Here is a 13,519-nt window from a genome sequence, read left to right as displayed (position 1 = left end):
GTTGACGTAGTGGAAGAAGTGTGTAAAGAGGTGTCGGACGATGAGGAGACACGGTTGTCAGACAGTGGGGAAGTTGTTGTCAGGGCAGGAAGTCCGAGGGGGGAGCAGACTGAGGGATCGGAGGATGATGAGGTGACAGACCCAAGCTGGGTTGAGAGGCCGGGTGAACACAGTGCTTCTGAGACGGAGGAGAGTTCTCGACCAGAACAGGTTGGAAGAGGCAGTGGTGGGGCCAGACGGAGAGGCAGGGCCAGAGCTGGTGCATCAGCGCCAAATGTGTCAACTAGTGAAGCTCCCGTGGCGAGGGCTCCTGCGGCGAGGGCTAGATTTTCAGAAGTCTGGAGGTTCTTTAAGGAAACACCGGATGACCGACGGACTGTGGTGTGCCACATTTGCCAAACCAGGATCAGCAGGGGTTCCACCACTAATAGCTTAACTACCACCAGTATGCGCAGGCATATGAATGCTAAACACCCCACTCAGTGGCAACAAGCGCGTTCACCTCCGGCCGTGCACACCACTGCTCCTTCCCCTGTGTCAGCTGATAGTCAGCCCCCTGCCCAGGACCCTGCCACAAAAACCCCATCGTCGCCTCCACGATCCTCCACAGCATCCACCAGCGTTCAGCTCTCCATACCCCAGACGCTGGAGCGGAAACGCAAATATAGTGCAACCCACCCGCACGCCCAAGCCCTTAATGTGCACATCTCCAGATTGCTAAGCCTGGAGATGCTGCCCTATAGGCTAGTAGAGACCGAGGCCTTTCGCAGCCTCATGGCGGCGGCCGTCCCTCGGTATTCGGTCCCCAGCCGCCACTACTTTTCCCGATGTGCCGTCCCAGCCCTGCACCAGCACGTGTCAGACAACATAATCCGTGCCCTGACCAACGCCGTTTCTGACAAGGTCCACCTGACCACGGACACGTGGACGAGTGCTGCCGGGCAGGGCCACTATATATCGCTGACAGCACATTGGGTTAACTTGGTGGAGGCTGGGACCGAGTCTGACCCTGCGGCTGGTCATATACTGCCGACGCCGAGGATTGCGGGGCCTACCTCGGTCCAGGTGTTTCAGGCCTACTATGCCTCCTCCTCCACCCACCCCTCCTCCACCTCCTCCTCCGAACGACCATCCGTGGGCATGGCGCCATCAGTCGGTAGCTCTAGGCACAGCAGCAGTGCCGTCGCTAAGCGACAGCAGGCGGTGCTCAAACTGCTGAGCCTAGGCGATAAAAGGCACACCGCCCAAGAACTATTACAGGGCATCACGGCGCAGACTGATCTGTGGCTGGCACCGCTGAACCTGAAGCCAGGCATGGTTGTGTGTGACAACGGCCGTAACCTGGTGGCGGCTCTGCAACTCGGCAGACTGACACATGTGCCATGCCTGGCCCATGTGTTAAATCTGATAGTTCAGCGTTTCCTCAAGACATACCCCAATCTGTCTGATTTGCTCACGAAGGTGCGCCGCATCTGTGCGCATTTCAGGAAGTCCAGCACAGATGCTGCCACTCTCAGGGCAGCGCAGCGTCGCATCCAACTGCCCGCTCACCGACTGTTGTGCGACGTGCCGACGAAGTGGAATTCAACACTGACCATGTTATCCAGAGTTTACCAGCAGCGCCGAGCGATTGTAGACTGCCAGATGTCAACTTCCACCAGAACTGGTAGTCAGGTCAGTCAGCTTCCTCAAGTCTACAATGAGGAGTGGACGTGGATGTCTGATATCTGTCAGGTGCTGAGTAACTTTGAGGAGTCAACACAGATGGTCAGTGGCGATGCCGCCATCATCAGCCTCACCATCCCGCTGCTTGGCCTGTTGAAAAACTCTCTGGTCAGCATGAAGTCGGAAGCTTTGCGCTCCTCACAAGAGACGGGGGAAGAAGATTCCCTTGTTGATAGCCAAAGCACCCTTAGGTCTGTTTCTCAGCGCATATCGGAGGAGATGGAGGTGCAGGAGGATGAGGAGGAAGAGGAGGAGAATGTTGGCGAGACACAAGAGGGGACCATTGTTGAGTCCTCCACTGTTCAGCGTGTATGGGCAGAAGAAGAGGAGTTGGAGGAGTTGGAGGAGGAGGAAATGGACAGTCAGGCCAGTGAGGGGAGTGAATTCTTACGCGTTGGTACTCTGGCGCATATGGCAGATTTCATGCTAGGCTGCCTATCCCGTGACCCTCGCATTCAAAGAATTTATTCCAGCACCGATTACTGGTTGTTCACTCTCCTGGACCCACGGTACAAGCAAAATCTTTCCACTCTCATCCCTGCAGAGGAAAGGAGTGTGAGAATGCATGAATACCAGCAGGCACTGGTGCACAAGCTGAAACAGTATTTCCCTTCTGACAGCGCTAGCGGCAGAGTGCGTAGTTCTGCGGGACAAGTAGCGAGGGAGAGTAGGCGAGCAGGCAGCTTGTCCAGCACTGGCAAGGGTACGCTTTACAAGGCTTTTGCCAGCTTTATGTCACCCCAGCAAGACACTGTCACCTGTCCCCAGTCTCGGCAGAGTAGGGCTGATCTTTACAGAAAGATGGTGAGGGAGTACGTAGCTGACCATACCATCGTCCTAAATGATCACACAGCTCCCTACAACTACTGGGTTTCAAAGCTGGACATGTGGCACGAACTGGCGCTGTACGCCTTGGAGGTTCTTGCCTGCCCTGCCGCTAGCGTCTTGTCCGAGCGGGTTTTCAGTGCAGCTGGTGGCATCATCACCGATAAGCGTACACGCCTGTCGACTGACAGCGCTGACAGGCTGACGCTTATCAAGATGAATAAAGCCTGGATTTCTCCTAATTTCCAATCTCCACCAGGTGAAGGAAGCTCAACCTGAATAATTTATCCACTCCTCCTCCTCCTCATTTTCCTCCTTCTCCTCCTCTTTGTACAGTAAAGCAGAGGAAACTGGCTATTTTTTGACAGGGCCCACTGGCTCTAGCTAAAGTACTTTATGCATTTAATTTTTATGGAGGGCCACTGACCCGGTCCACTGTTTTAAACAATTTTTGGGAGTGCCACATACAGGCACTCAATCTATTCAATTTTTCTGGAGGGCCACCTACCTGCTCCTCTGGTTTGAAAACTTTTTTGGACTGCCACATACAGGCACTCAATCTATTCAATTTTTCTGGAGGGCCACCTACCTGCTCCTCTGGTTTGAAAACTTTTTTGGACTGCCACATACAGGCACTCAATCTATTCAATTTTTCTGGAGGGCCACCTACCTGCTCCTCTGGTTTGAAAACTTTTTTGGACTGCCACATACAGGCACTCAATCTATTCCATTTTTCTGGAGGGCCACCTACCTGCTCCTCTGGTTTGAAAACTTTTTTGGACTGCCACATACAGGCACTCAATCTATTCCATTTTTCTGGAGGGCCACCTACCTGCTCCTCTGGTTTGAAAACTTTTTTGGACTGCCACATACAGGCACTATCCAAATTGAATTGTCTCCATAGCAGCCTCCACACCTTGTCTCCATTGCTACCTCCAAAAGTCGTCCATATAGCTGCCTCCATACATCGTCCCTTTATCAAACGAGATGTGTCAGGCCGAAATTTGGGTTGTTTTCATGGATTCCACATCAAAGTTGTTAACTTTGTCGCCACCCTGCTGTGTTATCCACAAAATACACTGGCAAACTTTTACCATTTACGGATATTATTTCAGCGCTTCTTGCGCATCTGTTTACATTCCCCTCACCCGCCATATCCTAAACTTATAAGAACGCTACTACACTTGATCTTATACAAAAGGTTCTTAGAAGTGCTGTTTGGGGAGTAGCCTAGAGACAGGGGCTTGGATTGGCGAAAGCTCGCCTGGCAGCGGAGCGCCAGCTCCATGCCAAGAACCAACTAACATAGTTTTAACTGCAGCACCTTTAATCTACTACTAGTTCACTGCCTCCATACATGGTCCCCTTATCAAACGTGCTGTGTCAGGCAGAATTTTGGGTTGTTTTCATGGCTTCCACAACAAACTTGTTAACTTTGTCGCCACCCTGCTGTGTAATCCTCAAAATATACTGGCAAACTTTTACCATTTACGGATATTATTTCAGCGCTTCTTGCGCATCTGTTTACATTCCCCTCACCCGCCATATCCTAAACTTATAAGAACGCTACTACACTTGATCTTATACAAAAGGTTCTTAGAAGTGCTGTTTGGGGAGTAGCCTAGAGACAGGGGCTTGGATTGGCGAAAGCTCGCCTGGCAGCGGAGCGCCAGCTCCATGCCAAGAATCAACTAACATAGTTTTAACTGCAGCACCTTTAATCTACTACTAGTTCACTGCCTCCATACATGGCCGCCTTATCAAACGTGCTGTGTCAGGCAGAATTTTGGGTTGTTTTCATGGCTTCCACAACAAACTTGTTAACTTTGTCGCCACCCTGCTGTGTAATCCTCAAAATATACTGGCAAACTTTTACCATTTACGGATATTATTTCAGCGCTTCTTGCGCATCTGTTTACATTCCCCTCACCCGCCATATTCCAAACTTATAAGAACGCTACTACACTTAACTTGGTGCAGGCTGGGACCGAGTCTGACCCTGGGGCTGGTCATATACTGCCGACGCAGAGGATTGCGGGGCCTACCTCGGTCCAGGTGTTTCAGGCCTACTATGCCTCCTCCTCCTCCCATCCCTCCTCCACCTCCTCCTCCTCCGAATTACCATCCGTGGGCATGGCGCCATCAGTCGGTAGCTCTAGGCACAGCAGCAGTGCCGTCGCTAAGCGACAGCAGGCGGTGCTCAAACTGCTGAGCCTAGGTGATAAAAGGCACACCGCCCAAGAGCTATTACAGGGCATTCCACATCAAACTTGTTAACTTTGTCGCCACCGTGCTGTGTAAGCCACAAAATATACTGGAAAACTTTTCTCATTTACGGATATTATTTCGGCGCTTCTTGCGCAGATGTTTACATTCCCCTCACCCGCCATATTCCAAACTTATAAGAACGCTACTACACTTGATCTTATACAAAAGGTTCTTAGAAGTGCTGTTTGGGGAGTAGCCTAGAGACAGGGGCTTGGATTGGCGAAAGCTCGCCTGGCAGCGGAGCGCCAGCTCCATGCCAAGATCCAACTAACATAGTTTTAACTGCAGCACCTTTAATCTACTACTAGTTCACTGCCTCCATACATGGTCCCCTTATCAAACGAGCTGTGTCAGGCAGAATTTTGGATTGTTTTCATGGCTTCCATGTTAACTTTGTCGCCACCCTGCTGTGTAATCCACAAAATATACTGGCAAACTTTTATCATGTACCGATATTATTTGAGCGCTTCTTGCTCACCTCCTTTGGTTCCTCTCTGCCACCCATTGGTTTGAAGCCTGAGTCCATTTAGGGTATGTCGCCATGCCACTCTCTAGCCTGCCGCTGCTGCCGCTGCCTCTGCATGCCGTCTTCTATAGTGTCAGGGTCAATTATTGGATGTTTTAGATGCTATCTAGCCTCATTCGGTCACTCTGTCATGGCCATGCTGTTGCCCATAATTTTGGCATAATGGTGCGATTAGGCAGCCTCAGAGGCATCCATGCATGCTGCCCCTGCTGTTTCCTGTCCATTTCCGTGGTGTTTCCATCCTTTTCTGAGGTTCCCAGGTGTTTGGCCAAGCTTCCCTGTGCAGAGCCTTGGTCCCCTTGAAAAATGCTCGAGTCTCCCATTGACTTCAATGGGGCTCGTTACTCGAAACGAGCACTCGAGCATCGGGAAAAGTTCGTCTCGAATAACGAGTACCCGAGCATTTTAGTGCTCGCTCATCTCTATTACTTATTTTTCTGATACTTTTATGTATTTTGCTCGTTAGTTGATGTCACTTCCATTAGGTTTATGTCCTTATGGTCACAGGTAATGATGAGTGGACCTCATGTTTCTATTTGGGTTCTGACCGCACAACCCAGACATATAAGCCAGAAAAGCCAATATGACATATTGATGCCCCTAGCAACTAGTCATGGCTGTGATTGGTCAGGGGTGTCTCGAACCCTGAACCCAAAGAGAAACATTGTTTCAGCTCTTCTCCAGATTTTGCTTTATTTAAGATAATTATATAATTTCTAGAGATGAGCGAGTATACTCGTCGGAGCTTGATGCTCGTTCGAGTATTAAGGTACTCGATACGGCTCGTTGCTCGGACGAGTATTTCCCCTGCTCGAGATCGAGCATTTAATAAATAAAACACAGTGAAGAACAATGAAGAATAGAATAAAAACAGTGAACACAGGATCATTTAAGTGAAAAAGACAGTGAAGAACACAGTGAAGAATAGATTACAGATGTTCGGCACATCTGCTTACTTGTCGGAAGATACGCGCGGAGCGGCAGCAGGGAGACATCAAGCAGCAGGGATACATCAAGCAGCAGGGATACATCAAGCAGCACGGGGAGACATCGGGCAGCACGGGGGAGACATCGGGGAGACATCGGGCAGCACGGGGGTGACATCGGGCAGCACGGGGGAGACATCGGGCAGCACGGGGAAGACATCGGGCAGCACGGGGAGACATCGGGCAGTACGGGGGAGACATCGGGCAGCGCGGGGGAGACATCGGGCAGCACGGGGGAGACATCGGGCAGCACGGGGGAGACATCGGGCAGCGCGGGGGAGACATCGGGCAGCGCGGGGGAGACATCGGGCAGCGCGTGGGAGACATCGGGCAGCGCGGGGGAGACATCGGGCAGCACGGGGAGACATCGGGCAGCACGGGGGAGACATCGGGCAGCACGGGGAGACATCGGGCAGCGCGGGGGAGACATCGGGCAGCGCGGGGGAGACATCGGGCAGCTCGGGGGAGACATCGGGCAGCACGGGGAGACATCGGGCAGCACGGGGGAGACATCGGGCAGCACGGGGGAGACATCGGGCAGCACGGGGAGACATCGGGCAGCACGGGGAGACTTCAGTGGAAGAAGAGGAGCGGATCCCGGGACAGCGTATCACCCCGACAAGTAAGCAGATGTGCCGAACATCTGTAATCTATTCTTCACTGTGTTTTTCACTGCGTTTTTCACTTAAATGATCCCGTGTTCACTGTTTTTATTCTATTCTTCACTGTTCTTCACATCTGATAACTTGTCGGGAGATAATATACGCACGGAACAGTGAAGAATAGATTGTAGATGTTTGCATACATCTGATAACTTATCAGAAGACATTCTTTTTCAATTAAATAACACATTTTATTCCTGAACCATGGTCCCTTTGAAAAATGCTCGGGTCTCCCATTGACTTCAATGGGGCTCGTTATTCGAGACGAGCACTCGAGCATCTGGAAAAGTTCGTCTCGAATAACGAGCACTCAAGCATTTTAGTGCTCGCTCATCTCTAATAATTTCCTTTTGCTCAGTTTCTTTCTGTCTATTTGTAAGTAAAGATAAAGGAAAGGAAAGAAGAAAGTAAATGTTGTGTATAAAATCTCTTGTGGAGACAGATGTCATTACATCAGGACAACTACTAGACGCCCTTATACCCTACAATAGCAGCGGATATTCTACTAACACAAGAGACATGAAGGGAAAGGACTGAGCCCTTTATATCCATCACCACATCTGTACATCCCATGGGTAGTTGTATGAGGGGGCAGATATTATACTGATACAATTATACATATAGATCACTAAATAATCAATTACAGGGATATTCCAGGACAGGCAGAGGGTAAGGACTCTAAATGAAATCTAAGATGAAGGATTGTAGACCCAGCACTGACATACTGGTGTGCGTCCCCTCTGGTGGGATCTGCTCTTCTTTAAGCTTCTTTTGCCCTTGTTTTTAAGGAAAAAAGGCCTCCAGGTCCCTTAAACACCTTTAAAGTCATTTGCATAATTATGAAAACCCGGTGGTAGATTTCCTAATTATTAATAATAATAAATTTCTGCATTAATATTTCTGACAGATCAGACATGACTTTCCTGAAGAAATCCCTTTTCCTTGTGCTTTTCCTTGGATTGGTCTCCCTTTCCATCGGTGAAGAAGAAGAGTAAGTGCTCATAGTATATAATGACACAAGTCATGAAATGGATGTTCCCATTGTTGGGATAATCTAATATATAAAGCTGAGTGTATGTGTGTATATGTATGTGTATATATGTATGTGTGTGTATGTCTGTATATGTATGTGTGTGTATGTGTGTATATGTATGTGTGTGTATGTGTGTATATGTATGTGTGTGTATGTGTGTATATGTATGTGTGTATATGTATGTGTGTATATGTATGTGTGTATGTATGAGTGTGTATGTCTGTATATGTCTGTATATGTATGTATGTATATGTATGTGTGTATATGTATGTGTGTGTATGTCTGTATATGTGTGTATATGTATGTATGTATATGTCTGTATATGTGTGTATATGTATGTATGTATATGTCTGTATATGTGTGTATATGTATGTGTGTGTATGTCTGTATATGTATGTATGTATGTATATGTCTGTATATGTATGCATGTCTGTATATGTCTGTATATGTATGTATGTATTTGTATGTTTGTGTATATGTGTATATGTATGTTTGTGTATGTGTAAACTCACTCAGAAAGATGATATCAAAATGGAATAAGCCATCAGCGCCCCAAATTCTATCATACCCAGGGGGAAAGTTTATTTCCAAGAGGCGACGCTTCAGTGACCTTCACCTTTCTCAAGCCAAGTACAAATGTACATCAATCCGTCACCAACTTTTACCCTTCATGTCTCCACAAGAACTCACCCCTATGGGTGGAGATATAAAGGGACCCCAAAAATTACTGAATTTACTGTCTCCATATTTCTAAATAGACGTCTTATAGCAAATACATGGTAATAGACAAGTCCTATGGACGCCGCTTGTACATGTTGTAGGGAGGAGGCGTCCAGGCTGCGTCCATGTTGTAGGGAGGAGGCGTCCAGGCTGCGTCCATGTTGTAGGGAGGAGGCGTCCAGGCTGCGTCCATGTTGCAGGGAGGAGGCGTCCAGGCTGCGTCCATGTTGTAGGGAGGAGGCGTCCAGGCTGCGTCCATGTTGTAGGGAGGAGGCGTCCAGGCTGCGTCCATGTTGTAGGGAGGCTGCTGCAGCGTAACAGTGTCTCATCTTATACTCCTTGCCCTCATGTCAGATTTCGTCTCCCTTGATCATGTATGAACAATTGCTGCACGGAAAACTTCCCCGACGTTTCTTACCCCAAAGTCCGTTCTGTATGTTCTGCCTTAAAGGGCCCAAATCTGCCTTCTCCAGTCCATCCTTAATATTCCTGGTTCTTCTATAGGAGATTAGGGGGGATTATTAAATTCTGCTTTGTCAGTGAAGTATCTATTCAATATGGACCAATGAGTTTTGATATTACCCACGATGCACTTTGTATATATATTTGTAAGGAAACATTTGTACTTTGCTGAGAAAGGTGAAGGTCACCGAAAGGTGAAGGTCACCGAAACATCTTAGAAATAAACTTTCACCTTGGACTGTGACTGAATTTGGAGCTGCCGGCTATTTCCACATTGATACCAATGGAGGTTTGTGTGGCAGAACCTGTGCCCCGTCCATTATTAGGATATATAACACTGCGCTGCCTCAGACTTTCCAGGAGATAGACGGACACACATACAGATAGATAGACATAGACCACAGGGGTAAGAAGAGGAGGCTGCTGGGGGGTTTAGGGGTCTGTAGTGGTAGAAGCTATGACCTGTCTCCCACAATTGTAGTCTATGTTATACATATATTCCACCAGAATCCTACACAATGGGGCAGTTTCTATGAAGTTTGTACTGCGCTGCTCTATCTGTTGTGACCCGGCTTTGTCGACTCCTCTGTCTCTATTGTTCCATCCTTATTTTTGTGTTTTGCACTGTGATGTAGGGAGGGGCTGTCTTCTAGTTGTCCTGTACCACCTAGTGTAAATGAGGAAACAGGTAGGGCCTTTGGTGGGGTCAGTGTCAGGGCTCATTGTCTTCTGTTCCTGTATCTGCTCCCTGCATTACAGAGACACAATTACTATAATGTATCATTAACTTTATGTCATCTTGTTACACAGGAAAAGAGAGGAAGAAGAAGAGGATGAAGAAGAATATGACGAGGAGAAGAGAGCGGATAGCGCTTATTGGGATAAAGTTGGAAAATTGGCGTCTCTGGGGTTCGGGGGGAAATAACTCCATGAAGCAGAAGGATTAATGATCCCCTAACATAATAAAGCAGATATAACTGACCCCATGTTCTGTCTTCTTTACAGACAATTCATCTCCTGCATCCGATTCTGGAGGAAACTTGTAATATTTTACACTTTCATCCTGATAACAACATCAGGAATAATGATGGACGACTATTCTGTCTATGAAAGGCGTCCGACTTACCCCATAGCCCAAAATAAGCAGCAGTGAGATAGAAAGGAAAACTTCACCTTTAATAATATTCCAGATACAAAGGAAATTTCTGCGTCCAACAATTACACCGAATAAGAGAAACCAATAACAGCGGCTGCTGTGTCTCTAGTGACAGAGAAATGACATGTGACAATGGGGGCAGATTTACTTACCCGGTCCATTCGCGATCCAGTGGTGCGTTCTCTGAGGTGGATTCGGGTCTACCGGTGATTCACTAAGGCAGTTCCTCCGCCGTCCACCAGGTGTCGCTGCTGCGCTGAAGAGCATCGGAACGCCCTGGAGTACACCGAGCCATCCTGGATGAAGGTAAGCGCGTGTCCCGCGACACTTTTTTAAAAAAAATGTGGCGGTTTTTCCGAATCCGTCGGGTTCCGTCACGTGCATGCCGGTGCCGATGCGCCGCAATGCGATCGCGTGCGCCAAAAACCCGGGGCAATACAGGGAAAATTGCCGCAAATCGGAAATATTCGGGTAACACGTTGGGAAAACGCGAATCGGGCCCTTAGTAAATGACCCCCAATGTGACTGTTATGAGACAGGAGTCACCGGGTTGTACAAATCTCTGAGGCATCACACATGGTCACCGCAGCAGCCAGTTATAGTGACACGTACTATACGGATGCAGCCGGGTCACACATATACATGGGACCATATTCAGGGATTGTCTCATATGGGGCTTGGTAACTGGTGATGATTTTGGCAGGAAACACCAAGGGACGTGGACTTTATTGTCCTCACAAGCACAAAACATGGAAAGGTCTTACATAATTATCATGTGATCTCCGGGTTCTGGGGAATTTCCCTTCCAGCAGGATTCAGGGATAGAAGAGCATCTGGGATCTGGATTTTGGTTCCATCCAGTGGGAAAAGACCATCTATGACCATATTGTCCCTATCCGGTGTCTAATATATCCCTGACCCCAGGTATTTGATCAGGTGACGCCTGTTTAACCATTCGCCTACCGCTGTACGATTATATATGTGGCAGTGGGAGGCGGCCAATTGTGAGTGGCTGTATATAAGCGCCGGCTCTTTAACCCCTTGACGCTCCCTCCATGTTATATAACGGGCTGTAAGGCAGATCATGGACATGGAGATCTCCCTGCACTGACAGCGTCTTCTACATGACCTCATCCCTCAGGACTTGCTGAGATCATGAGAGAAGGAACCAGAGGACGTCCCCAGGATGTTCACACCATGAGGAACAAATTATGGGGCTCACAGGAAAGATTGTTATAAAAAGTGCTGAAGCTTCGTTATTCTTCTGGCTGTCGGATGGTTTGTCTGTCAGGGAAGGAGAATGATGGGAGCGTCCAGCGCTGCAGGGACTGCACACACACTGACACCGACACAGAGGGAAATAACACACAGATATATAACATCCATCACCTGCACATAGTTATCTCACTATAGGCAGGAGATCTCAATATAGGGAATTCAAATTGTGTTTTTTTTAAACTCAAATCAGACAAAAACTCCTTTCCCACCCCCCAAACTGACAGTAATTACAGCCTGTGTACAACAAATATAACCAATAGTCCATATGACAATACACCTCCGCTAATAGTACATTAATATATGCAATATATTACATATACAGCGATAAAGGACTGCAACGAACATGAACTGAGTGTCCAGCAGTGTCCAGCCATGGACCCCATATTCTTCCGAACTTGGCATTTGCTTTTATCTTACCATAAACAGATTTGTCACAATGAATGATATTATTAATTTTAGTGATATACATCTCTATTGTGGGTGCTCTGGGTTGTATCCAATACATGGCCAACAGTTTCCTGGCCCGATATAACATTCTACGAAAGCGGGATGGTCTTGCTGCGGCGGGGAACCACCAGGTCGTTCCACGCAGGGAAGGCGTAACTATAGGTGGGCAGGACATTGGGCTGGCAGGACCTCGGGTTGGCAGGACCGCGGGATGGCAGGACCACCACAGGAACACGGGACCGCCACAGGAACACGGGACCGCAACAGGAACACAGAACCACCAAGGAACACAGAACCACCAAGGAACACAGGAATGCCACAGGAACACGGAGGCGTCTGGAAACTCTCAGGAAACACAGAGGGTGTTCTCTTCAGTGTAAGGACTTGAAGAGAGTGAAGAAAGGTGCCAGATTATAAGGGCACGCTGGATTAGCCGGCACCAATTAAAGGGACCCTGGCACTTTAAATCACAGAGTATCGCTGCGCGCGTGCCCCATAGACTGGGGACGCACGCGGCCTAGTCCAGGACTGAAGCCAGTAAGAGGAAGATCTCTACCAGGAGTGGGGAGAGGTGAGTGCCGGTCCGTACACGTCACAGAGCAGAGCACGGGTGCACCCGTGATCCGCGATATGGATCGCGGGGGGCACCCGTGACAGGACCCCCCTTTAGGGCCCCTCTTCGCTTCTTCTTCAGCCTGCTCTTCTTCTTTCTCCACCTCCTCCAATTCTTCTTGGTGACGGGACACCAGAGGAGGAGAGCAGGAACTGTGAAGACAGGACAAACCATGTGGGTACTTGCACCTGGTATGGAACAAGCCAAGGACATCTTGAGGACGTCTTGAACGTCTTTTGGCTAGAGGCTGGAGTAGCCCTTGGGAAACCGCAGGCTGGGACGACTCTTGGGAAGCCGCTGGAGCAGCAGTGGGAAGCTGCGGAGGCCGGGGCGCCGCTGGAGCAGCACTGGGAAGCTGCGGAGCCGCTGGAGCAGCACTGGGAAGCTGTGGAGGCTGAAGCGGCTCTTGGCACACCGGAGGCTGAGGCGGCTCTTGGCACACCGGACGTTGATGCGGCTCTTGGCGCACTGGAGGCTGAGGTGGCTCTTGGCACACCGGAGGCTGAGGCGGCTCTTGGCACACCGGAGGTTGAGGTGGCTCTTAGCACACCCGAGGCTGAGGCGGCTCTTGGCACACCGGAGGCTGAGGCGGCTCTTGGCACACCGGAGGTTGAGGTGGCTCTTAGCACACCGGAGGCTGAGGTGGCTCTTGGCACACCGGAGGATGAGGCGGCTCTCGGCAAACCGGACAGAGCACAATAAATAGTGGCGGCTCCTGTAGTGACTTGTATCTCACAGGTGATTGAGATTCCTCATCTTCCCCAAATCATTATATGTACAGGTCTGTTTGTCAAAATATTATATAAATTAATAAAAGT

The 13,519-nt window shown here is 49.0% G+C and overlaps 1 protein-coding gene across 1 annotated transcript in view; it reads left to right on the top strand.

The window, feature by feature from the left end:
- LOC140116817 (dermaseptin-A4-like) overlaps positions 1–10,169 on the top strand; it is a 48,703-nt gene extending 38,534 nt beyond the window's left edge. The window contains exon 4 of the mRNA XM_072133248.1: positions 10,138–10,169. The gene's annotated coding sequence lies outside the window, so the exon portion shown is untranslated. The remainder of the gene's footprint in view (positions 1–10,137) is intronic.
- Positions 10,170–13,519: the final 3,350 nt, after the last annotated feature.

Source organism: Engystomops pustulosus, chromosome 2, assembly GCF_040894005.1.
Source record: "Engystomops pustulosus chromosome 2, aEngPut4.maternal, whole genome shotgun sequence".
NCBI lineage: Eukaryota > Metazoa > Chordata > Amphibia > Anura > Leptodactylidae > Engystomops > Engystomops pustulosus.
The sequence above is the reverse complement of the archived record's forward strand: the minus strand, read 5'-3'. Positions and strand labels throughout refer to the sequence as shown.